Genomic DNA, 26,059 nt, shown 5'->3' with positions numbered 1-26,059 from the left:
ATCACATCAATGTAATGTTGGCCACTTTACATCAAATCTTTATTTTTGTCCCAATCTCAAAAGTTCTTGATCACTAACTCTCTTGATTCAAAAACTTTTCAGCCTTGAGTAAACTCAGTGACTGACCATCCACACCCTTGGGATGAAAATTCATAAGATTCCCAACAGTCTGAGAAAGAAATTTCTCATTTCAGACTAAAATGGAAAATCTCTTTCTTTTGGATTAGGGCATCCGTTTGGAAGGAGCATCCTTACAACATCTACCTTGTCATTTGCACATTGGTGACAAGTAGATGTTGTAAGAACATTCAGAACCTTCAGAAACTTCAGAACCCTGTGCACACACTCAAGTGAATTAAATCTATAAACAGCACTACATCTTAAGTAGTAAGCTCTACAACTTAAGTAGTTCAAGCAATATAGTTTCTTTATTATAGAGAAATTCACACATCTACCCATGCACAAACATAAATATAAGCTCAAAAATCTGAATGTTTTATGAGTTCTTGACAGAAAGCAATTGGCCCAAGTTCTAAATATGAAGCTGCCTGTACCATCACCACTTCACAGAGTAGAACAGTTGAACATAAGAGTATAAAATGTACGTTATTGGGCCCCTTCACTTGGCCCCTGTCAATTTGTCAGGAAGGAAACAGTAAGCAGAGCAGTTATCCTCCTGCAGACATCTATCAGCCGTCCTATTCCTTTATAAAGGGCAGCCAGTGGTTTCATGGACAATCCAGACTCTTCAACAGTCCTGTCAAACACAGATAACAAATCCATTTGTTACTAGGAACCATTTCCAAATTTATTTGTAATTACAAAAGCGGTAACATCTGTTTCTCAGCAAATAGCAACATTTGTCTCATGGATCAACTTGAAATGGAACACTTATTATTTCTAACTTCCCACTCTCTCCAGTAAAATTGAATGAGAGTTCAATAAAAATTAAGACAAGAGACTATCACTCTCCAAGGTAGGTCAATACAATGTGTCCGTTTGGCAAACTAGAGAGAGCAGCCTCTGAGAATGCAAACCATGAGGCAGAAGTGTGCACATTTAAATGTGACTAGTTTTGCAAGTGCACTTTAACCTATTAAACATTTACACTGTATTGCTTGCATTTAATATTTGGACAGCGGGAGGAGCCAGTACCATTGGTGGCCCTTAGCAAACAACATGCGACCTCCCTGCTTTAACTGACAATCACAAGAACAGGTGTACAATTCTGAAATTAGTGATGTGTTCCTATGTATTTAAAGTTCTGTGTAAATTAATTAGAATCTTACCTCTTCTCTAAACACAAGTCAGCCACCAGTGTTTAGTTTGCCCAAAAGCTGCCAGCAAGGTTTAAAGTGCAAGTGTTAAGATGATTAATAATGCTTACATCCAAAGATATCTTACAGCTTATGCTCTGAAGAAGGGTCTCAGCACAAAATGTTGGCTGTTTGTTCATTTTTAAGGCTGTTGCCTGACCTGCTGAGTTCCTTCTGCAGTTTACGCACGTTGCTTTGGATTTCCAGCATCTGCAGAATCTCTCATGTTTATATCCAAAGGCAGTTTTAATGAAAGATGTTATGATATCAGCTCATTGCCATCTTAACACTAATTTGAGCCAAGTTCTTGGTGGTAGGTCTGTATAGACTGAGAACAGATACAAATCCCACCTATTTAGCTCCCTTAAAGTGATTTAGTTTTATTCATGTTAAACTTAGGTAATAGCATGAAAGCCTCAACAAAACTTGCAATTAAATTGTTTATCATATCACATTATTTTAAATAGAGACTATTGCAGTATAGGAAAGTTCTTGAATCTTTTATTTTAAACCTTTATAATTTCAAGATCACTGGTTTATTAAACAGATCAAAAATTGCATTAGAACCACAGAAGAGGAATAGTTCATGGACTGTTCAGAATCCTGATAGCAGAGGGAGGAAAGCTGATTCTAAAACATTGAGTGTGCATCTTTAGGCTCTTGTACTTCCTCCCTGATGAGAGTAATGAGAAGGCATGTCCTGGGTGATTATGGTGCTTAATGCCTTTTAAAGATATCCTCGGTGGTAGGGGGAGAGGGGAGGGACTTGTCCCATGTTTTGAGTCTACAACCCGCTGCAGCCTGTAACAATCATTGGCATTGGAACCTCCATGCAACCAGTCAGAATCATCTCCATAGTACACCAGTAGAAACTTACTAGAATCTTCCATTACATATCAAATCTCCTCACACTCTTAATGAAGTAGAGCTGCTGGTGTGCCTTCTTCATGATTGTAACAATATATTGGGCCCAGGGCAGATCTTCTGAGATGTTGAAGCCCAGGAACTTGAAGCTGCTCACCCTTTCCACTCCGGACCCCTCAATGAGAGCTAGTGTGCGTTCTTCAGAGTTCCCCTTCCTGAACTTCACAATCAATTTCTTGGTCTTATAGTTGCTGAATCAACCAGTCAATTTTCTAACCAAAACACACAAAATGCTGGCAGAACTCAGCAGGTCAGGGTATGGAAATGAACAAGCAGTTGACGTTTCAGGCTGACGCCCTTCTTCAGGATTGAAACGGAAGGGGAAAACACCAGAATAAAAAAGTGGGGAGAGGAAGGACACTAGCTAGAAGGTGATAGGTGAAGCCAGGTGGGTGAAAAGGTAAAGGACTGGAGAAGAAGGAATCTGATAGGAGAGGAGAGCGCACTATAGGAGAAAGGGAAGGAGGAGGGGACCCGAGGGAAGTGATAGGCAGCTGAGAGGAGGTAAAAGTCCAGAGTGGGAAATAGAAGAAGAGGGGAAAAGGAGGGAAATTTTTTTTACCGGAAGAAAAAGTCGATATTCATGTCATCAGGCTGAAGTCTACCCAGATGGAATTTAAGGTTTTGGCCTCAGCTCGGCACAAGAGGAGTCTGAACAGGAATGGGAATCGGAAAATGTTCGACCACTGGGAAATCCCACTTTTGGCTTTTGGTAGATGAAGCAGAGGTGCTCAGTAATTTCCCCCAGTTTCCGAAGGGTCTCACCAATGTGGAGGATGCCACATCGGGAGCACTGGACACAACAGATGACCCCGGCAGATTCACAAGTGAAGTGTTGCCTCACCTGGAAGGGCTGCTTGGGACCGTGAATGGAGGTGAGGGAGTGGGTGAACGGGTAGGGGTAGTATTTCTGCTGCTTGCAGGAATTAGTGTCAGGAGGCAGAGTAGCTGGAAGAGACGAATGGACAGTGAAGTCACAGTGGGAGTGATCCCCGCGGAAAGCAGTGGGGGGGGGGCTGTGGGAAAGGTAAAGATATACTTGGTGGTAGAATCCCTTTGGAGATTGCAGAAGTTGCAAAGGATGATGTGTTCTATGCAGAAGCCAAACGGGTGGTAGGTAAGGAAAAAGGGAACTCTCACTGTTTAGGTGGCGAGAAGATGGGGGAAGGATGTTTGGGAAATGGAGGAGATGCAGGTAAGGGCAGTATCAATAGCGGTGGAAGGGAAATCCTGTTCTTTGAAGAAGGACACCTCTGATGTCCTGGAAAGGAAGCCTGCATCCTGGGAACAGTTACAGTGGAGGCAAAGAAACTGAGAAAAGGGAATAGCATTTTTACTGGAGACAGGGTGGGAAGAACTATAGTCAAGAAAATCATAGTAACCAGTAGTTTTATAAAAGATGTTGGTTAACAGTTTGTCTCCAGAGATGGAGACAGAGAGATTGAGAAAAGGGAGGGCGATGTCAGAAGTAGACCAAGAGAATTTAAGGACAGAGTGGAAGATAGAGGCAAAGTTGATGAAATTGACGTGCTAAGCATGGGTGCATGAAGCAGTACCAATACAGTCGTCCATGTAGTGGAGGAAGAGTTGAGAAGTATTACCGGGGAAGGCTTCAAACATAAACTGTTCTATTTAGCCAAGAAGGAGGCAGGCATAACTGGGGCTTATGTGGATGCCCATGACTACCCTTCGAGTCTGGAGAATGTGGGAGGAGCAAAAGAAAAAATTGTTTCCTCCAATTCAATGAGCCAACACCCTCCTATTAGGAACTTTATAAATGTTTTATTGAATCCTATACAAATAACCATAGTGGTTAATATCAATTCTAATATAATAATATTATATAAACCATAATAACCATATTTGAGTCAGTAACTCCATAATATTGAATCAGCTTTGTAACTGATCAACTACCTTTCATAAATCTATCATGACTCATTCTGATTAGGTGGAAGCATTCACTCACTCTATCCTTAATTACAGGGTCTAATAATTTCCCCATGACAGATGTTAACTATTAGGACTAGAAGCCAGTGATTGACTCCTCAGTTTTCTTAAATGGCATCGTGTATATAATTTCTCAGTCTAAGGGAACTGGTTCCTTAACTGAGAAAACTTCAATAGTTGAAAGTGATGGCCTTTCCTTCATTCAAATCCTTGAATGGAAGAATTCATTTTCAATCTTTTTTTATTGATTTAAAAAAATAAGGATAAATACAAATCAGAGGAGAGGTTATATCAAATACATATTTCAATAAAAGTACAAACAAAGAAAGGAATATACACTGTCAAAATCATGTATAATATAATATTGAGCTAATATATAAAAGGAACCACAACTCCTCTTAACAATTCATAAAAAAGACTCAAAATTTCTATTATTGAGAAGGGAAAAAAAACACTAAACTGAATGGAAGAATTCAAAGCCTGAGGATTTGTCACACTTTACTATTATTTTTTCCATTAATTTTTTCACAAATTAATTAAAGTTCAAATTTAAGTTTATCTACAGTAATTTCAGTGGTTTTCACCTCCTAATCCAACATTAAATAATCCTTGGGTTGTATTGACATTCAGTCCTTCTTCTTTATGTAATCTGTAGTGCAACGTAACCATTCAATATATCCACAAAGTCATTATTTTCATTTACAATACTACCATTGTTGGCTTTCAATTGGCCCTAATATATCTTTCAGTTATATAATTGTTGAAAAATGTGTTTATTGAAATGTCATTTACAAGTTTTCTTTCATATTCTCTGTAACTCATTGTTATATATTTTGTAATCTTGTGTTTTTTTTGTTTCTAAGTTGGCAAGACCTGGTTTTACATCTTTATATGCATTTCTTTTTAGTTTTATGTTGTCCTTTATTCTATAGCCATCAGTGGTTCTGATTATTTTTCACTAATTGAGTTCTTGCTCCACAGGGGTATAACTGGTTCTGTATCACATTAAATTCTCCTTTTTTAACACCTTTCATTGTTCAGTTTTTTTGTCAATAAACAGATTTACCCTGTTTATTCTGGTTGTTGAAGTCAGCTTTTGCTGGAACCTTCAGGAGATTTATTTCAAATGGCATAAAGTTGATAACACTCCAGAGAAAAAATGGCATTTTGAGTAAATTAAGACAGAATGGAAAAGTTTGCAAACATTCCTCCCAAATTTCCCAAATTAAGTGCAGGGAGAATTGTGACAGAAGAAAGTTAAAACACCCGATTACATCATTGTACTAATAATCACACTAATTTATCTCTATTAGGCAGAAATTATATCATTCGTGATTCCTTGACACCTGTAAAACAAACTGCATAATCCAGAATAACTGCTGATCAGAAAGATGACTAATGACAATCGTGTTCAGAATAAGGTTTGGAATTTTTGTGGAAATGATATTAACCCCAAAACATTGGAACTTCTAACTGTAGAACCATTCAAAGCAAAGGCAAAATGGAAAGAATCATGTAAATTGATGGCCAAATGCAATAGTTGCAGCAAATAAATAACCCAACTGAATGAGTAAATAATTTTAAAATGAAGCAAATATTAAAACAAAGTTACATTTATTTACTCTATTTCAAGAAACCAGAAAAGAAGCAGAAAATTAGAGAAGTAATTAGCAGTAATTACTACCAAGCATGTTGTTTGAGAATTGTAACTGTCATTCTAAAGGATAAAATAGGAAGGTATTTGCCTTGAATGTTTCTTATTTAATTTTTTCATTTTCTTTATAATGCAGAATTATAACATTTTAATTTACCAAGTGCATGTTTATTTGTTTTAAACTGTTATGAATCATTGGCTAGTCCTCTTGTAATTTTATTAATGTCTTGAACTGTTTGACTCATTCACAAGAAACATAAGAAATAGGAGCAGGAGTCGGCCATCTGGCCTGTTGAGCCTGCCCCGCCATTCAATAAGATCATGGCTGATCTGGCCATTGACTCATCTCCACCTGCCTGCCTTTTCCCCATAACCCTCAATTCCCTACTGTGCAAAAATCTATCCAATCTTGTCTTAAATATATTTACAGAGGTAGCCTCCACTGCTTCACTGGGCAGACAAGATACATGATCTGTACAATCTGTTCAAGAATCACCTGTAATATCAGTCCAATTTGCAATGAGAACCTTATCTGCTATTTAATCCCAGTGCCAGAAAGTATAAAGTGACCAACATAAAAATATAGCCTCAAAAGAATGAAGAGAAGATGGTGCTCATGGTTAAAAAGTGAAATTGGCTTATAGCAGCGTTGGACAAGCAATTAAGCTTTTAGTACCATTGATCTGGAGTGATAAGAATGAGAAACAAGAGGTAAAACAGCCTTCTAGTTGCACTTTGGATGGCTTAGAATATAAGAATATATGAAAATAGATGTGGGAATAGGCCTCTCAGCCCCTTAAGCTTGTCCCACCAACCCATATGATCATGGCTGTTCTGCCCCAGGTGTCACCTCCTCTTCTACACCAGTTCCTCAATGCTCTCAATTCCTAGACCTTAAGAAAAATATCTACTTCCTCCTTAAATACCCCCAATACTCTCCTCCACAACCCTCTCAGGGAGTGACGTCCATCAATTCACCATTCTCTTCCAAAAGGAATGGAATTTTTTGGCTTCTATTTCTTTGAAGAATTCTTCTTCAGTACTTTATAATATTAGAATAAAATTGTGCTGTTCCAAAATAACACATGTATCTCTCAGAGACAGAAATATAAAATATGGCATATTTTCTTGCAATTAATAAACATTTAAGTTTAATAGTGAAACATTTAATAGCTTATAGCCAGGAGCAGAGCACACATGACCATATGGAACGTTGGGATGGACTTGAGGGGTTGAGTTGCCTATTCATGCTCCTATGTCACTCAAAAATGAACTTAGTGTAACAATTCATATCTTGACTGAGGATACAGAGTCACATTTGGGAAATAGATCTTGCCAAGATTAACCATTGCCCAGAATCCATATGTCGAACCAGCTAGCTCAAGAAAGCCACTATAATGATGCAGTATTCAGACATAAGATTCTATACTTTCCCACACTTGAGTCAAGGAAGCCCTTCATTCTTTTTCAGTAGTGCTTTCCAGAGCTGGCTTTCACCTTCAGGTAATGCCTAACTAGTCAACGTCATGTAACCTTTGTGAGCATATATGATAATATATAAGCTATGGTGTGAACTTAATTGACATAAGCATGAATGAAAAACACAATGTTCCCCTTTTGTTTGTTTGTCTCCCAGCTTTCTGCTGAAGAGTAAAACTGATCTGTCTTTTTCAAAACTTCCGTGTAACTCAATAGTTCACATGGTGAAAGAGAGTGATATTTAAAATGCTGCATCAACAGACATGAATATCTCAGCAAGCAGTTCCTTCTAAAGGTCACAGCAGGAAAAGAATAAAACAGCAATAACAGTATTCAAACCCATTCTCCTTTGTCAGTGTTATTTGTCTACATGGTTCCAGCCCAAGGGCATTGTAAATAATTATTCAAAAATTTACAGCCGATAGAGAGCCCCCAAACTTAATGCTGACCTCCAAAGAAAGTTTTTGTTCCCAAAATAATTTTATACCCTGTAGCCTGCTTCTTCCATCTTAGAGTAATTCTGTATACTGTAATGGCCATCTGTGTTGTAATAAACCTGAGTTTGAGCCTGAATAGGCTCACTCACAAAGCAATGATAAAAACATTAACTATCAACTTCACCACAGTTCCTGACTGAGCCACCTGCCAAAGCTAAAAGAAAGCTGTGAATGTTCTTGACTCCCAATGTATTCAAAAACCATCCAAGCAATTACATTTTAACTTTTTAAATTAAATAACTATGAAGACTAAAACTTTCAAATAATTTCAAAATAACTAACTGTAAACTTAGTTTCACAAAGCCGTTCCTCTCCACTGAAATAAAAGGAGAACCTGTCCCTGCAGATTGTTTGAATGAAATTCCTGCTGTAAGTGGTGGGACATTTGGGTTCTTTTGCAGAACTCCACAAGGCTTTCAGCAATGGAATACACTTGGAAAATAAACATGAGCAGTTGCCCACAACTTCTGGACTTCAGCATTCACAGAGAAATCCCAAAGATGCTGACAGTTATGTAGAGGAAATGTTGGCAGTTACCCAGAGAAGTGCAGACATTTCCCTGCACAATCACGACCAGTAACTTTCTACATTAATGAAAATCATGCGGGGTATAGGACCCACAGTCAATCCTCCCGCCCCCAATTCTGACTGCCGAGGGAAGTTAAAATCTATTTCAATAAGTCTACACAGACTATAAGGTAAATGCTTATCTTTGTTTCTTAGGCAGAGTATCACCCGAGCATGGCACAAAAAATTGAACATCAGGTAAGAAGCATTGCACATTGCTGACACTTAAATGAATTGACCATAATACCATAAGACATAGGAGCAGAATTAGGCCATTTGGCCCATCGAGTCAGCTCTGTCGTTCCATCATGGATGATTTATTATCCCTCTCAACCCCATTCTTCTGCCTTCTCCCTATAACCTTGCTAACCTAGAACCTATTAACCAATGACTTGGTCTCCACAACCATCTGTGGCAATGAATTCCACAAATTCACCACCCTTTGGGTAAAGAAATTCCTCCTTATCGCTGTAACAAAACCCAATTTCCCTCGGGATCAGTGAAGTATGTCTGTCTGTCTGTCTGTAAAGGAACATCCTTGTTTCCTGAAGCTGTGAACTGAAGGATCTAATGTGATGTGCCTAAGCAATAATCATCAGCCAATTCATCAAAATTGCAATTTTCACATACTTCCACGTCTTCTATTGTCAAATCTATTTTCTTCTCACAACTAATTCAGACCTTAACTTCTCAGAAAGAGCTGAGAATATTCACTTAATGAACCACAAACATATTTCTTAACCCTTGCCTGCTGCTGTTGAAATACATAGAACAATGCACTATAGCCACAAGTTTATGACAGCGCCATGTTAGAGTCATAAAGGCATACTGTTCAGAGACAAAACTTTCACCCTAATTACTTCTTACCAACCTAGTGCCCATCCATGCCAGTCCTGTTGGTCCACACTTGGCCTGCATCCTAAACATGTCCTATCCACATGTACAATCCCAACTGTCTTTTAAAAGTTGTTAGTATACCCTTCTCAACCATTCCCTTGGGCAGCTCATTCCATAACATCTTCTCAGAAAAATGTTTGTCCCTCAAGCTCCAATTAAAATTTCCCCCACTCATCTGAAACCTATGGTTTCTAGTTCTTGATTCCGCAACTCCCCACTGAGTGTGTTCACCCATCTGTGCCTCTCCTGATTTTATATACCTCTATAAGATCATCTCAATCTCATTCACTCCAAGGTAAGAAGTGCACTAAGGATGAATTCCTGATCTCAGTCCAGCTCATCGTGGTTCTTACACTCTATTTATCTACCTGCACGGCATTTTACGTGTAACTAATTGTAACATTACATTCTATATTCTGTTTTTACTTTTATCTTTGTATTACTTGTGGTTGGAATTTCTGTATGGATAGCTTGCAAAACAAAGTTTTTCACTGTATGCCCATCCATGTGACAATACTGAACCAATTATCAATTAGCAGTCGGTCTATCTTTTCCAAACATGTTTATTCAGTTACATATGAATATCTTGGTTCCCTGCCTTCTACATTATTTCTACTGGTGCTCAAATTTCTGTACTTTTTTTTTACAATAGTCTTATTACAAACAATAACTTTGACCTGATTCTCTTTAGTGCTATCAAAATAAGTGTCTCCTTTTTTTCTTAGTATCAAAACATTAAATAGACCAGCAAAATCAGTACCTTTTAACTTGGAAGAGGCAGCTTTGGTGAGATAATAGGCAAAAGAGAAGCTAGATTTGATAAGTTTTGAAGAGAAACTGATGTATGGTCATGATCACTATTTCATGCCATATTAATAGCAGCAAGTTCTGGTAGCGATCTTCCTTAGCACCATCACTAAAGCCAAGAAATTTGAGCGACAAGAAAGCTGGTAAAGCCAACTTCTTTGTCTAATTTCCAATTTGTTACATTCTGGAAGTTAATGATACTGAAACATGTGGGATATGCACTATGGATATGAGTTCATTTGTTAAAGGGCAGATCATATCTCAACCAATTGGACTGAAATTTTTACCTTTTTGATGAAGGTAAAGCAGTGAATGTTTTAAACAGGTGTTTGATATGGTCCCTCAAAATAGACTAATACAGAAGATTAAGACTAATGTGAATTAGTAAATTGGTTACAAAATTGGCTTGGTCATCAGAGATAGAGGATGGTCGTAGAGGAGTGATTTTGTAACAGGAGATCTGTAACCAATATTGTTCCACAAAAATCAATGCCGTTATAATATATGTTAAGGATTTGGATGAAAATGTAAGTGACTTGATTGGTAAGTTTGCAATGACACAAAAATTATTGGAACTGTGAATAATGAGGAAGATTGTGAAAGAATACAGCAGAATACAAATCATTTGGGAATTTGGGTAGACAAATGACATGGGGAGTTTAATCTGGACAGGTGTGAACTGTTGCATCTTGTGAAGTCAATGCAAGAAGGAGGAATACAATAAATTGCAGGACATAGGAACATTGATACTTGATGTGCATGTTCATCACTAATGTGGTAACACATGCGGAATTGAAAGTAAAGGATGTATATGCCATGCCTGTCTTCATCAGTTTAAGTTGTTGAGTACGAAAGGTGGATAGTCTGTAAGGGAGTCGTTTACTCTGGAGCGTCAGATTGAAGGCATAGACAGAGTAGAGAGACTGAGTCTTTTTTCCCCTACAGAGTGGAAATGTCAAAAATAAGAGGGCACAAGTTTAAGGTAAGAGAGTTAATGCTTAAAGGAAATTTGCGAGGCAGTTTTTTTTTCCTCTACGGAGTGACAGAGGCCAGGAACACACTGCAGACATGATATCAACTTTTAGAGACAGATGCACGAACAAGCAGGAAAAGAGGAATACAGACCATGTGCAGACAGATGGATTTTGTTTAACTTGGAATAAGGATTGCTGCAGTCATAGTGGGCCAAAGGGCCTGTATGCTCTATGCTCAGAGTAATTATTTCATTTTTGTTTAAATTTCAGTCTTATTCAATAAAGTCAAAAATGTAATTTTAAATGAGAAGTATCATGTGGATTCCATCTGGCTTCACAAGTTACCCTGAAATGAGTTACCAAGGTACACCGCATGCTCCCAAATGAATGGAACATTGATATATCAGTACTGGTACTTACAGTGATAGATTATCTCAATGTATTTGTTCCATGAACTTGAGGAGGAGTTGATAGCTCACTAATGCCTTGCATCATATTTTGACAAGAGACATCTGAGTTTATATAGCTTTGAAAAATTATGAAACAACATGGCACTAATATAGACTCATATCTACAGTGTCTTAGTTCACATTTCAATAGATATCACCAGCAGCAGACAAGACTTGAGAAATATATATTGTCCTTTATTAAATGAAAATGTTCTTTGAAATATTATTTGTAAATCTGAACCAAACTATTTCCCAAAATAAAGAAGCAAGCTTCGAAGAAAAAGAAGAGTATTTATGCATGAAGGCTATTCTTTTCTAATATATTGGTAAATGGGTTTATTAATGTCACGTGTACTGAGATACAGTGAAAAACTTGTCTTGCATAGTTAAATTCATTATAACAGTGGATTAAAATAGTACAAGATAAAATAATATTAGAGTGCAGAATAAATTAACACACACAAAATGCAGGAAGAACTTGGCAGGGCAAGCAGCATCCATAGAAATGAGTAATCAGTTCAAATGAGTAGTCAGCCTTCATCAAGGCTGACCAGTCCTGATGAAAGGTCTCACCCAGAAACTTCGACTGTTTATTCATTTCCATAGATGGTGCCTGACCTGCTGAGTTCCTCCAACATTTTGTGTGCATTGCTTTGGATTTCCAACAGCTACAGATTTTCTTGTGTTTGTGCAGAATAAAGTGTTGGTTACAGAGAAAGCGGCGTGCAATTAGACATTTATTTATTCATAGCAAAAAAAAGCAACAAACAATTACTCAAATAAATGAATAACAAGCAATCAGCAGAAAAAAGGAAAATAATAAGTAAACCATGATTTGAAAAGATCTTGAAATTATTTATTAAGCTGTTAAAATACATTCAAAATCAGACAATGGAATAAAATAGGACTGTGAAAGATCACAATACCTTTACTGTGCAGCTATCTTGTATTGTCATGCAGGGGTTTTCAGAATTCAAGTTACAGGAGTTTTACATTACAGTCTTGAAACTAGAAGTGACTGTATCGACAGTGGACTGGACAGTGATGTTCCATTATGGAATTGTAATAAATTATTACAGCCACTTAAGCTAATCTGTAAAATTATTATTGAGGCACAGGACTGCTAATATTAACAAGCTTTAAAAACTATCAGTTTGGAAAGGTGATTAAGACTCATACAAAGTCAATGCTTTCAATCCAGGAAATTGCTGCATGTTCTGCACTGTTCATTTTATGATGATCGCTGAGCTAGTTGGTGGTTGGTTTGGGGTGTAATTAATATTGTTTCCAACTTGGTTGGATTGTGTGGCTGTTGATAGTATAGAGCTACATTCCTGAGACCATACACACTCTGATTGTGCAAGGTCATCATTGCTTTCTTCCTTTGTTTCACCAGCATGATTTAGTTCACTGACCACTTCCATTCTATGTACAAATTTACCCATCTGGAGAAGAAGGATGCTTATGTGAGAAAGCTGTTCTTGGACTACAGTCCTGCATTCAACACCTTTGTTCCATCCAGGCTCGACAAGAAGCTCAGAGATCTCGGCCTTGACCCTGCCTTGTGCAGCTGGATCCTGGACTTCCTGTCAGATTGCCAGCAGGTAAGAGTGGGCTCCCTCACTTCCAACCCTCTCACTCTCAATACAGGAGCCCCTCAGGGCTGCGTACTGAGTTCCCTCCTTTACTCCCTGCATACCCATGACTGTATTGCCACCCACAGCTCTAATCTGGTAATTAAATGTGACGACAACACTACATTGATTGGCCTTCTCTCAAACAATATTTAGGTGGCCTACAAGGAAGAAGTCATCTCTCTGACACAGTGATGTCAAGAAAACAACCTCTCCCTCAATGTCGCAAAAACAAAGGAGTTGGTTGTGGAATGGAAACAGGCTAAACCCTATTGACATCTATGGATCTGGGGTTGAGAGGGTAAACAGCTTTAAGTTCTTTGGCATCTACTTCACCGAGGACTCCACGTGGTCTGTACACACCAGTGGTGTGGTGAAAAGGGCACCACAGCACCTCTTTCACCTCAGATGGTTGAGGAAATTTGGCATGGCCCCAAACCCTAAGAAATTTCTACAGGGGTACAACTGAGAGCATCCTGCTTGGCTGCATCTCTGCCTGGTATGGGAACTGCACCTCCCTTAATCACAGGACTCTGTAGAGAGTGATGCAGACAGCCCAGCACATCTGTAGTTGTGAACTTCCCATGAACTTCAGGACATTTACAAAGACAGGCATGTAAAAAGGGCCCGTAGGATCATTGGGGACCCGAGTCACCCCAACCACAATCTATTCCAGCTGCTACCATCCAGGAAACGTTACCATAGTATAAAAGCCAGGACCAACAGTCTCTGGGGCAGCTTCTTCCACCCGGCCATCAGACTGATAAACTCACGCTGCTTTGAGTGTACTCTATATTACATTGACTGTTCTATTTATTATAAATTATTATAAATTACGATGATTACACATTGCACATTGAGATGGAGGCATAACGTAAAGATTTTTACTCCTCGTGTATGTGAAGGATGTAAGAAATAAAGTCAATTCAATTCAATGAAAAACAATGAGCATTTCCTGAAGACTCTGATGATGAGTACAGAGACACTACATATTCTGTTGTTTAATCACAATGGTTTATGATCTATATAAATTACCAGCATGTTAAAGCCAACAGGAAACTTGCTGAGTTTATTGATGACAGTACATGACAGTAGCACATAGGGCTAATTATTTACAGATGTATTTAGATCCACTGTGAGATTGAACAGTCAAATGACAAGTTCAAATTAATGTTTGAATGCAAGGCCAAAATCATGACATATACAAAAAAAAAAGGAATTACATTTGCTATTTTCCAATCTAATGGAATATTCCCCAAATAAAGGAAATATTGGGGAATTAAACACAACACCACCTATAACATTAGTGTCTTCTTTTACAAACCGGGAATAACATACAGTACTCATGGATTTATAAATCCACAGCTCCAATAAATTGCTCAGTACCACTACCTTGATTATTATAAATTTTTTGCATTCCAATTCATGATTTACAGCTTTGCTGGGATGTTATATTTTCTGTAGTGATCAGCCTGACTACTATCTATGATCATCGCTTTCTCTTGCCCACACTACAAGAGAGTATGTGGATCCCGGATCAACCTCTACAGCCATCTGAGGACCCACCAATAGCCAATCCCTTAGGAGAACGTCCTACTCAACTTAAGCGATCACACTACCACCAGATCTTCTATGGTGAAGCCTGACGCAAAATACTTGTTTAATTCACTTGTCAACACACTCAAAATACTGGGGGGACTCAACAGGTCAGGCAGTATATATGGAGGGGAATGAATAGTCAATGTTTCAGACCGAGACCCTTCATCAGGATTGGAAAGGAAAAGGGCAGAAGCCAGGAGTGGGGGGAAGAGCTCAAGTTGGCAGGTGATAGGTGAATCCAGGTGATGGGGAAAGGTGGGAGGGTGGAGAGGAATGAAACGTGAATGATATGAGAAGCTGAGAGTTAAAGGTGGAAGGGGCAAAGGGCTGGAGGAGGCAAATAAGAAATTTGATAGAAGAGGACAGTGGACATTGGAATATAGGGAAGGAGGTGGGGATTCAGAGAGAGGAAGGTGAAAGTGTTGGGCAGGTTGTTAGGTTGAGGGAGGGGAAAGAGAAGGGGTAAAGGGGCCAGAGGAATAAGGGAAAACAAGGGATGGGAAACAGAAATTAGGAAAATCCTAGTTCCTCCAGTCTGTGTCTGGTCACAATGTGGCAGCAGAGGAAACCATTGACAGACATGCCGGTGTGGAAATAGGAAGTGGATTTAATATGGCTGGCCATGGATAGACCCTGGTTGTTGTGGGGAACAGAGCAAAGATGCTTGGCAACGTGAAGCTATAGCTGTGTCAGGTCTCACTGATGTAAAGGAGGTTCACCAAGAGCACCGGATGTAATAAATTACACCCATGGAGATGCATGTGAAATACCGCCTGATATGGAAGGACTGTTTAGGGTCCTGAATGGCGGGAGGGAGGAGGTGTAACACTTAACACAGTTGCAGAGATAAATGCCCCTTCTCTTTCCTCTATCCTGCCCTCATATTATCTGCCATCATCTTTTCCTTCATCAGGTTCTACACTTTCTTCCCTTTATTCCATGGTCTATTATCCTCTCCTATCAGATTTCTTCTTCATCCATCCTTTGCCTCTTCCAACTCCCAACATCTCATGTCACTTTCTGTTAGCCTCCTTTCCCTACCTCCTGCTTCCCTTTCTCACCTGAATTTACCTACCACATGTCAACTAGTGTCTTCCCCCCTCCCCTCCACCCACTCTTTTATTCTCACTTCTATGTTTCCAGTCCTGATGAAGGATTTTGGCCTGGAACATCGACTGTTCATTTCCCTCAATTGATGCCGCTTGACCTGCTGAGATCCTCCAGCATTTTGTGTGAGTTGCCCTGATTTCCAGCATCTGCAGCATCTCTTGTGTCTCTGTAATTGATCCGCCAGCTCCTTGCTATCCATTGTTAATTCCTCAAAATCACTTCCTGTGTTCACAGAAGTTCTTATTTTTTATATTTATTTCTGGATTAGCATTATCTTATACTTAAAATTTTCATTCATTATTAATCTTCTAGCCATTCATTGTTTTCAATTATATTCTGTCCAATCAGTTTCGGCATGCTGACGACGTTTTCTGTCACTTTCGTCAATGACAACATCAGGTGGCACTTACAGTAGCCAGTGAATCTACCAGTCTGTTTGGGTTGTGCTAGTGTTGAGAATGTAGAATTATAGGAGGAAAGACCATCTAGGCTTTTTAACCATGAAACACAGGAGTGTGAGGAAAGAGTTAAGAAAGATAAAATTATGAGGAGAAAAAGATGAGCTGAATAGGAAGGATGTAGTTCCCTAAGTAGAGAAATCCATATAGAAACATAGACTTTAAATGATTATTGTGATGTTAATTATAGAATCTGAGGGGATTTGTTGAGAATATGAAGAGAATTTTAAAAATGCAATCCTTGCGAGATGGGAGTAAATGCATTGGTTTAGATTTGTTGGACCAAAAGGCTCATTTCTATGCTCTACAACTCTGTGGTTCCATGACTTCAGGAAATGATCACTCAAAGACTCAAAAAGTGGTGAGGTCTGGAACTATCTAAAGTGATGATGGAGGCAGAAAAACTCATTACATTTTTAAAGTTCCTCAATTATCATTTCAAGTGCCATCACTTGTAGGGCTACAGAGCAAGACCTGGAAAGTAGGATTACCAATGTCCATTCAGTCAATGTGGGCCCAAAGAGGTGAATACACACCTTCTGTGTCGTATATTTCTATGATTCTATGAACTTTTAGAATATCCGTTACAATTTTTACAAATCTGTTTACAAATTATGAAAGAAAAATGAGTTCAACGATATTAGCTATGCTTGGCCTAGTTCCTCGATGGTGAAATTCCTTACTTATCAAAATGCCAGAAGTTCTGTTCAATCTGACATATTCGCCCAGAAATTATACAATTTAGGTCAAAACTGATGTAATACATTAGCTTTTCTAGAGCTGGAAATGTGATAGTGTGGGGCATGTGGAAGAAATTTTACTTTTTCATTAACCCATACCGACTCAAAATACAAAAATAAATGCAATCTAATGTCTCTACAGCCAATGAGATTGCTTGTTAGTTCAGAGCAAAGTCGCAATATTAACAGGTAATCTTTCCAATCCTTTGAGCACTGATTTTTATGAAGTCCAGATTTCTCACCCTCATGCGTACCAAACCTTACTTAGCCCAGAGATTCACTTTCAGGTTGCAACTCTGTATTTTGTAGTGGATTTAGCAAAGCTTACCTTCAGATGACTTTTTGATCTCTTGCTGAGGAGTTTGGCAGTGAATGTGGGATTAAAAGGCATAGAAACAACAATTTTGAGAAACTATCATGCCACACAACTGACTGCGCATTTAGTGCTGGGAAGCGAGAGGTTTTCATGAGATGTATAATCAGATAAGTCATCAAAAATTTAAAAGAAAGGACCAAATGTGTTGTGATTGATCACAGATTATCTGAACGTTGAGGAGATACAAGTTCCTCACAATAACATAAACATTGGAACAACCACCAAGATGAGAAAACAGATGTTCCTTCCTTGCTGCCCAAAACTGAAACTAACATTACAGATTCTTCCCCTTTCCTGAAGAAAACCTTTCAAGTGTATATATTTTCTCCCTATTGGATCTTGCATCTGTTCCCAGCTGGAGTTTAGAAAGATTCAAAGTTGTATGTATTTTCTCATTCACTGGCAGAGCTGTTCAGTCACTTGATTTGAGTTACAGGTCATTGTACAAAAGCTGAATTGCTGAATTTAACTTAGTGAAGAGTCAGCACCTTCTCTAGCCTCTCATAAGCTCACCATGTCTAGAGATTTGTTACATGATACAAATAAATCTAATACATATGAAAAAGTAACCATCTTTTAGTTATTCATGACAGAGGATGTTAATTATACAATAAGATGGACCTTATTTTTGGAAACCTGCAACAGCAGAATTAAGTATTTGAATGTCTTGAATTTTCCATATGACAGTCACATTGTACAATCATGTTCATTTCGAGTGAGTGCTGGCAATTATGACATCACTTTTGGAACTGTTTCTAGACTTTAGTTTACATTATAGGTCTTTATGCAAACCACTTATTTTGTTGTTTAAAAAGGGTCTTCAACTTACAGCATATGTTTCAGTTACAACTGTTACTTACGTGGGAGCATGGTGTACACCAAACTGAAGTAATTTTATTGAAAGCAACCACAGATGTGGTCGATTATAGACTTCTGCATTGTGCTGGAGTACTTTATGGAAAGTGTTCAGAGAAACAGTGTAATTTTCTTTGTTTCCACAAAGTACAACTTTTGGTGAAGTAAGTCATGTTAAACAAGCAAAGTACAGATTTTTCAGTAATAACACACATGAGTGTGTATATTCTTCTGAGTCCTACTCCACTTCAAGCTATTGATTCTTAGCAAGAGCTCAATCGAGGGAAAATATATTTGATCATGCTGCACATCTTCTGATACTGTAGCAACAAACAATTCGTGAGTGTCCAAAACAAGAGGGAAAAAAAAGATCTTAGCGGAAAAAAGCTAAAATTGAAGAAAGTGAAATGAGATTTAATTTCATTACTAGACAAAAAGGAAATTCAAAGGGCAAACATAAAATCAGATATATACAAGATTACAAAGATCAAAAAAAGTTCAAGACTTCATCTGATTTTAAGTTGGATACAGAGTGCTCCGGAAGATAGTGTCATATATCTATGATAAATTAAACTCCCATAAATATATGACCACATCAGTAATGAAAGCCTGGGATAGGGACTTATCTGAATTGGACAAGACTTAGACTGGGATGCGATTTGGGATAATGCTGCTGGTTCTTCAAAAAACCCAAATCATCAGTATATACACTTGAAATTTTGTCACAGAGTATATTTAACACCGAGAATTAGACATCAAATGGGACTGGTTCCTGACCCATATTTTGCCCCCACGGAACCGTTGGCTCTTTTATACATGTTGTATGGGAATGTCAGGGGTGTTTTGGCTTGTGGGGGAAGGTTATCAGTACTCTTACAGAACTAACAGGGGTACAATCACCAATGGACCCCACCGTACATCTTCTAAATGATGACTCCCACCTTTCCCTTACAGAAAAAGCATGCAAAATCTGGCTGGCAGGCCTGAGTGCAGCTAAGAAGATTGTAGTCCAGCGTTGGAAATCTCCTCATGATATTTCAAGTACTCACTGGCTTCAGAGCTTTTTGGACATTTCTTACCTGGAATTATCATCAGCAAGAGTAAATGATGCACGACCAAACACAATCTTAATGTGGACAAATTTGATATCGAACTTAAAAGATCTTTTGTTAAAATAGGAATGCTCTATTTGTGTATACACTACTATTCAGTTGGTTGGTGGAGGGGAGAAGGATGGAGAAGGGGTGGGGATGAGGATGAGGGGTGGAAAGTGGGGTGGGGATCAGGATAAAGGGTGGAGGGGGAGATGGTGATGAAGGTTGGGGGGTGGCTGGGTTAAACAATCAAAATGTAATCGGCAACTGGTTGTATTGAATGTAATTTGTTGGTATTGCAAAAAAAAATAGTGATTTAAAAAAAAGTTCAAGATGAATTTAATTGGCAATAAAGTTGAGAAGTTCTGTATATTCTCAAAAACAATTAAGTTTTTACATTTTTCCCAGTGCCCTCAACCATCAGGCTCTTGAACCAGAGACAGTAACATCAATCAACTTCACTCGCCCCATCACTGAACTGTTCTCACAACCTATGGACTCACCTTCAAAGACTCTTTATCTCATGTTTCCAATATTTATAGCTTTTTTTTTGTTTTCTTTTTGTATTTGCACAGTTCATTGTCTTTTGCACATTGGTTGCTTGTTTGTCCTGTTGGGTGCGGTCCATTGTGGGTTCTATCATGTTTCTTGAATTTACTGTGCATGCCTGCAAGAAAATGAATCTCAGGGTTGAATATGGTGACATATATGTACTTTGATAATAAATATACTTTGAACTTCAGTGTTGTTTAATCAGATGAATCATCTGCAGCTCAACATCAGTAAGACAAAGGAGATGGTGATAGACTTTAAGAAGACTAAACCTGCACTGCTCACTGTTACTTTAAGGCCATAGGACATAGGAGCAGAATTAGGCCCTGTTGTTGCCAGTACAATCTTTTATGCAGTGGTGTGCTGGGGCAATGGCATCAACACAGGTGATGCCAACAGGCTCAATAAACTGATTAGAAAGACTGGCTTTGTTATAAGAGTCAAACTGGACACACTAGAGGCTGTGGTAGAACAAAGGACCCTACTGAAAATCCTGGCAATTCTGGGCAATGCTCCTCACCCTCTGCATGCCACCTTGGCTGAACAGAGAAACACTTTTAGTAATACACTAAGTAGAAGTAGAACACACTTAGTAGACAATTGCACTGCTCCAAAGAGCGCTATATGAGGTCATTCTTATCCTCAGCCATGAGGTTCTATAATGAGTCAACCTATGGCGGAGAAGTGCTGACCCTCTCCTGTTAGACTGTTTGAGGTAACTTATTTTTTATTCTTTCTACTTCTCTTCTAATATTTGTATATCCATGCATTTGTAATGCTACTGTAACACTAACTTCCTTTGGGATCAATAAAGTATCTATCTATCTCTATCAAAGCCCTATCGTAGGAATAGGTGATTAAAGAAAGCTAATGGAAAATGCTTACAATTGTGGTCTTGGAAGATCTGGTGGATTTAGATGCACAAATACATTTTCGTGTTTTCTTCTGGGCTGAATAGAATTAACTAAAGCTCCAGAAAAGTCTGCTATTGCATCTGCTTTCCAAGATGAGTTTTCAGCATACAACAAAAATGCATAATGGTTATTCTTGAATTAAAGCAGCACTACAGCTACATTCCACCATTTTATATCAGTTCAAAAATTCAGCATTAAGTACAAAACATAAAGCTTCATTTATTCCATCTTATACCTATCAAACTTTCTCAGAGTACTAATGCTTGAAACTACGCAACATTTACTCGGCTCTGCACTGAACTGAGGCTAAGACTGTGGCCTGCTCCTACACTCCAGGCTTCGTGACTATAGACTCACTTTTGTTCTGAATGCTATTTGCTTACTTTTATTAAACACAAAGTATACTGCAGATGCTGTGGTCAAATCAAGATGTAAAAAAAAAAAGCTGGATGAACTCAGCAGGTCGGGCAGCATCTGTTGAAAGGAGCAGTCAACGTTTCGGGCCGAGACCCTTCGTCAGGACTGAAAAAGAAGGGGGCAGGGGCCGTATAAAGAAGGTGGGGGGAGGGTGGAAGATGCCAGGTGAAAAACCAATCAGAGGAAAGATCAAGGGGTGGGGGAGGGGAAGCAGGGAGGGGATAGGCAGGAGAGGTGAAGGAAGAATCTAAGGGGAAAGCACTATGGGTAGTAGAAGAAGGCAGAATCATGAGAAAGGTGATAAGCAGCTAGAAGAAGAGACAGAGTGAAAGTGGGATAGGGGAAAGGGAGAGGGAAGGAATTACCGGAAGTTGGAGAATTCGATGTTCATACCAAGGGGCTGGAGACTACCCAGACGGGTTATGAGGTGTTGTTCCTCCAACCGAAGTTTGGCCTCATCATGGCAGTAGAGGAGGCCATGTATGGACATATCTGAATGGGAATGTGAAGCAGAGTTGAAGTGAGTGGCAACCGAGAGATCTTGTCTGTTGTGGCGGACAGAGCGGAGGTGCTTGACGAAGCAGTCCCCCAATCTGCGTCGGGTCTCGCCGATGTAGAGGAGGCCACACCGGGAGCACCGGATGCAATAGATTACCCCAACAGACTCACAAGTGAAGTGTTGCCTCACCTGGAAGGACTGTTTGGGGCCCTGAACGGTGGTAAGAGAGGAGGTGTAGGGACAGGTGTAGGACTTGAGCTTGCAGGGATAAGTACCAGGTGGGAGATCTGTGGGGAGGGACGTGTGGATCAGGCAGTCATGGAGGGAACAATCCCTGCGAAAAGCAGAGAGGGGTAGAGAGGGAAAGATGTGTTTAGTGGTGGGGTCCTGTTGAAGATGGCGGAAGTTGCGGAGGATAATATGCTGGATCCGGAGGCTGGTGGGGTGATAGGTGAGGACAAGGGGAACACGGTCCCTGTTGTGGTGACGGGAGGATGGGGTGAGGGCTGAAGTGCGGGAAATGGAGGAGATACAGGTGAGGGCAGAAGGGAAACCACGATTCTTAAAGAAAGAGGATATTTGGGATGTCCTGGAATGGAAAGCCTCATCCTTGGAGCAGATGCGGCGGAGACAGAGGAACTGGGAATAGGGAATAGAATCTTTGCATTTGGCAGGGTGGGAAGAGGTATAATCAAGGTAGTTATGGGAGTCAGTGGGTTTATAGAAGATGTCAGTGGACAGTCTATCTCCAGAGATGGAGACTGAGAGATCGAGAAAGGGGAGAGAAGTGTCCGAGATGGATCATGTGAATTTGAGGTCTGGGTGAAAGTTAGAGGCATGAACATCAAATTCTCCAACTTCCAGTAATTCCCTCCCTCTCCCTTCCCCCATCCCACTTTCACTCTGTCTCCTCTTCTAGCTGCCTATCACCTCTCTCATGATTCTGCCTTCTTCTACTACCCATAGTGCTTTCCCCTTAGATTCCTTCTTCACCTCTCCTGCCTATCCCCTCCTTGCTTCACCTCCCCCAGCCCTTGGCCTTTCCTCTGATTGGTTTTTCACCTGGCACATTCCACCCTCCCCCCACCTTCTTTATAGGGCCCCTGCCCCCTCCTTCTTTAGTCCTGGTGAAGGGTCTCGGCCCGAAACATTGAATGCTCCTTTCAACGGATGCTGCCCAACCTGCTGAGTTCATCCAGCTTTTTTTTTTTACGTCTTGCTTACTTTTATTGCTTGCAAGATTCTTACAAAGTGTAGTATATACTGTGCCTTCTGAGGTTGTTCACATTCTATAAATTCAGATTTAGATGTATTTATCACATGTATTTGTACATCACAACATACAGCGACGTGTATCAATTGCATTAACAACCAACACACACCAGGATGTGCAGGGAGCAGCCCACAAGTGTCACCACACATTCTGGGCAACATTGCACTCCCACAATCTTTGGCAGAACAGCACAGAACACAGCAAAACACAACGTACCAAGCAGCAAAGCAACAACAGCAAAGCAAGCCTTGTTCTTCTCTTCCTCTATCTCCAAGACAATTATCTTCTTCAGCTTCTAGTGGACTCCTGGATTCATAGACGCTTAGCCCCAGCTTCTCTAATAGTCTTATGGAGATTCATGGATCCCAGCTCCAGTCAATAAGCCTCAAGTTCTGGACTTCTCTTTGACCTTTAAGCTTTGATCTGGACCTCTGATCAACTTTTGGCTTCAATCCGGCCTGCCAATTGACTTACAAGATTTGATCTGGACCCTCTGATCAAACTTTGGGCTTTGATCCAAACCTCCAATTGATCTCTTCTCTATCACATTTTCATATCTTCATATCTTAAACTCAGCTGAGAAACAAAAAGAACCAAGACAATGCCTAAATGATTTATACAACGGCCAAGGAAAGCACTACTACCATAGAAAAGTGATTTTGCTGAATTGAACACAGTGGCCAGAATGCATTTGTTTCGCCTCTGGGTTCAAATCTAGGACAAATGTCTTTTATTCCCCATAGCCCAAGGATTATAAGTAAAAACATTCAAGCAGCCTTAATCCACTTCCAAGGTCACAACCTGATTTTAACTACACCTGGGCATTTTTTCAGGAATGAAAAGACATTTATCAGTGTGCAACATGCAATACGACTATAGAATCAAAACGCAACAAATTCTAGGAGGACCAGCTAGGTCCCACTGAGGATTGCATAGGTTGCTAGATGCGTTACTGTTTCTTCAACTCAGATTTGCTTTGTATCCAGTCCAGATGGAAATCTTCCTTCCGCTGCAACTCATAGAGTCCCAAGTGAAGTACATTTATCAGACTTTGAATAGCTCCCAGTGCTACATGTCATCAACATTAAGCTGTCAGTATTTGGCATAAGTTAATATACTTGGGCAAGCAAAGATAGGTCCATGGTTGGCTTATCACAGAAATTTCACACTGTGTTTTAAGCTCAAATTTAGACAGAACTTGGCAGCAGGAGACAGCAATGTAATTGTTCAGTATTTCAATGTGGTTTACCTAATCTTACAACGATCGACAGGGGCATTACAGAGCACCCATCGTACAAGTACTAAATAACTTCTTATGCCTCCATAGTGCAGTGCAGGCACTCAGTATGAAGAAAAGAGTGCTCCTATCATACTGAAACAAATTAAATAACTAGCTTCAGGCGCGCTACGCATCAGATCATATGCAGGTTAAGCTACCTTGGAAGGCCTGCCTCGAGATAACCAGAGCTGGCTGAACCTTCAGCAAGCAGATTTAAATGGGCTAATATGAATAGATTAATTATGACCAGGTAAGTATTTAAGATGCTCTTAAGCACAAGAGATTCTAAAGATGCTGGAAACTCAGAACGACATCTAAAATGCTGGTGGAACTTAGCTGGTCAGCTGCATCTACTGTATGGTGGAGAATAAACAGTCAATCTTTCAGGCCCAGATGTTTCATCAGGTCCTGATACGTTGACTGGTTATTCCCCTCCATGACCTGCTGAGGTTCCTCCAGCATTTTGTGCGTTGTTGTAAAATATTCCTTCTGGACTGTGGAACTAGCAAAACCAGAAAGGCTCCTCCTCACCCAATATGTAAGATCATGCATACTACTGCGAACTGATCCATTGTCTGCAGTTACTAGGAGCGTTCATTCTGGTTGAGTGCTTTAAGTGCTCAAGATTAATGAAAATGTTGAAGCCTTGGGTACTTAAAACTATTGTTTTGACCAGCTATTTTATTTACAGTTCCTCAGAAGTTCAAAATAAATCTTTCAAGACCATGGTTTCAGTTGGACCTAAGAGCATGAAGAAAATGAAACCACTCACCCAACAGCACTGTGGGTCGCATAGCTTTAAGATTTCCAGGTCACCTGAATAAACAATGTGATTGAAAGATATGTAAGATAGAAAAAACAACCCTCTTAGTAAAACATCTGGCATGAGTACAAATGTAAAGTGATGAATAGTGCCCTAGACCAGCAAGGTAAAATCAGTCCAAAGTAGTTTTCTGAAAGGTAGACAATAAACATGTGATTCAAAGCCCTCAAATGTATGCCTCATCTTTAAGAAACCATATACAAAATAATTCTTACATTTCTGTAGGCCATGATACAGCTGCCAAAGTGATCTGACATAAGAGGTGATCTCAGTGGGAAAAGTAAGGTTTCACAGCTCCAAGCGGGTCTATCCAGTTCAGCAGACAGATTTGCTATAGTTCCAGACACCATTTGTATAAATGTTGGCTGCGTTGCCACAGAGTTGCTAGTATTTCAGTCTAATGCAGTCAGTAAATCTGTTACAGTTCTGTCCATAAGACCATAAGGTATAGGAGCTATTTGGCCCATCGAGCCTGCTCTGCCACTTCATCATGGCTGACACTATTTTCCTCTCAGCCCTAATCCCCTACCTTCTCCGCATATGCCTTCATGCTCTGACAAATCAAGAATCTATCAACCTCTGCCTTAAATATACTCCATCACTTGTCCTCCACAGCCACTGGTGGCAACAAATTCCTCAGATTTACTGCTCTCTGGTTAAAGAAATTCATCTCATTCTAAGTGTCCTCATCTCATTCTAAATGGACATCCCTCTGTTCTGAGACTGTGTCCCCTGGTCTTAGGCTTCCTCACCACTAGAAATGTCCACTCCACATTCACTCTATCAAGGCTTTTCAACAGCTGAAATGTTCCAATTAGATCCCAGCTTATTCTTCTGAATTCCAATGAGTACACTGGAAATGTCACTCCATTCTTTAGGAAGGGAGGAAGGCAAAAGAAAGGAAATTATAGGCCAGTTAGTCTAA

General features: G+C 39.6%; 1 long non-coding RNA gene across 1 annotated transcript; it reads right to left on the bottom strand.

Moving 5' to 3' along the window:
* Positions 1-495: 495 nt before the first annotated feature.
* LOC140736571 (uncharacterized) lies at positions 496-25,121 on the bottom strand. The gene is made up of 3 exons (XR_012100976.1): positions 25,084-25,121; positions 19,881-20,044; positions 496-757 (listed from the first exon to the last, which is right to left on the bottom strand). It is a non-coding gene; the product is annotated as an uncharacterized lncRNA (long non-coding RNA).
* Between the last annotated feature and the right edge of the window lie 938 nt (positions 25,122-26,059).

Source organism: Hemitrygon akajei, chromosome 12, assembly GCF_048418815.1.
Source record: "Hemitrygon akajei chromosome 12, sHemAka1.3, whole genome shotgun sequence".
In the NCBI taxonomy this organism is placed as follows: Eukaryota; Metazoa; Chordata; class Chondrichthyes; order Myliobatiformes; family Dasyatidae; genus Hemitrygon; species Hemitrygon akajei.
The sequence above is the reverse complement of the archived record's forward strand: the minus strand, read 5'-3'. Positions and strand labels throughout refer to the sequence as shown.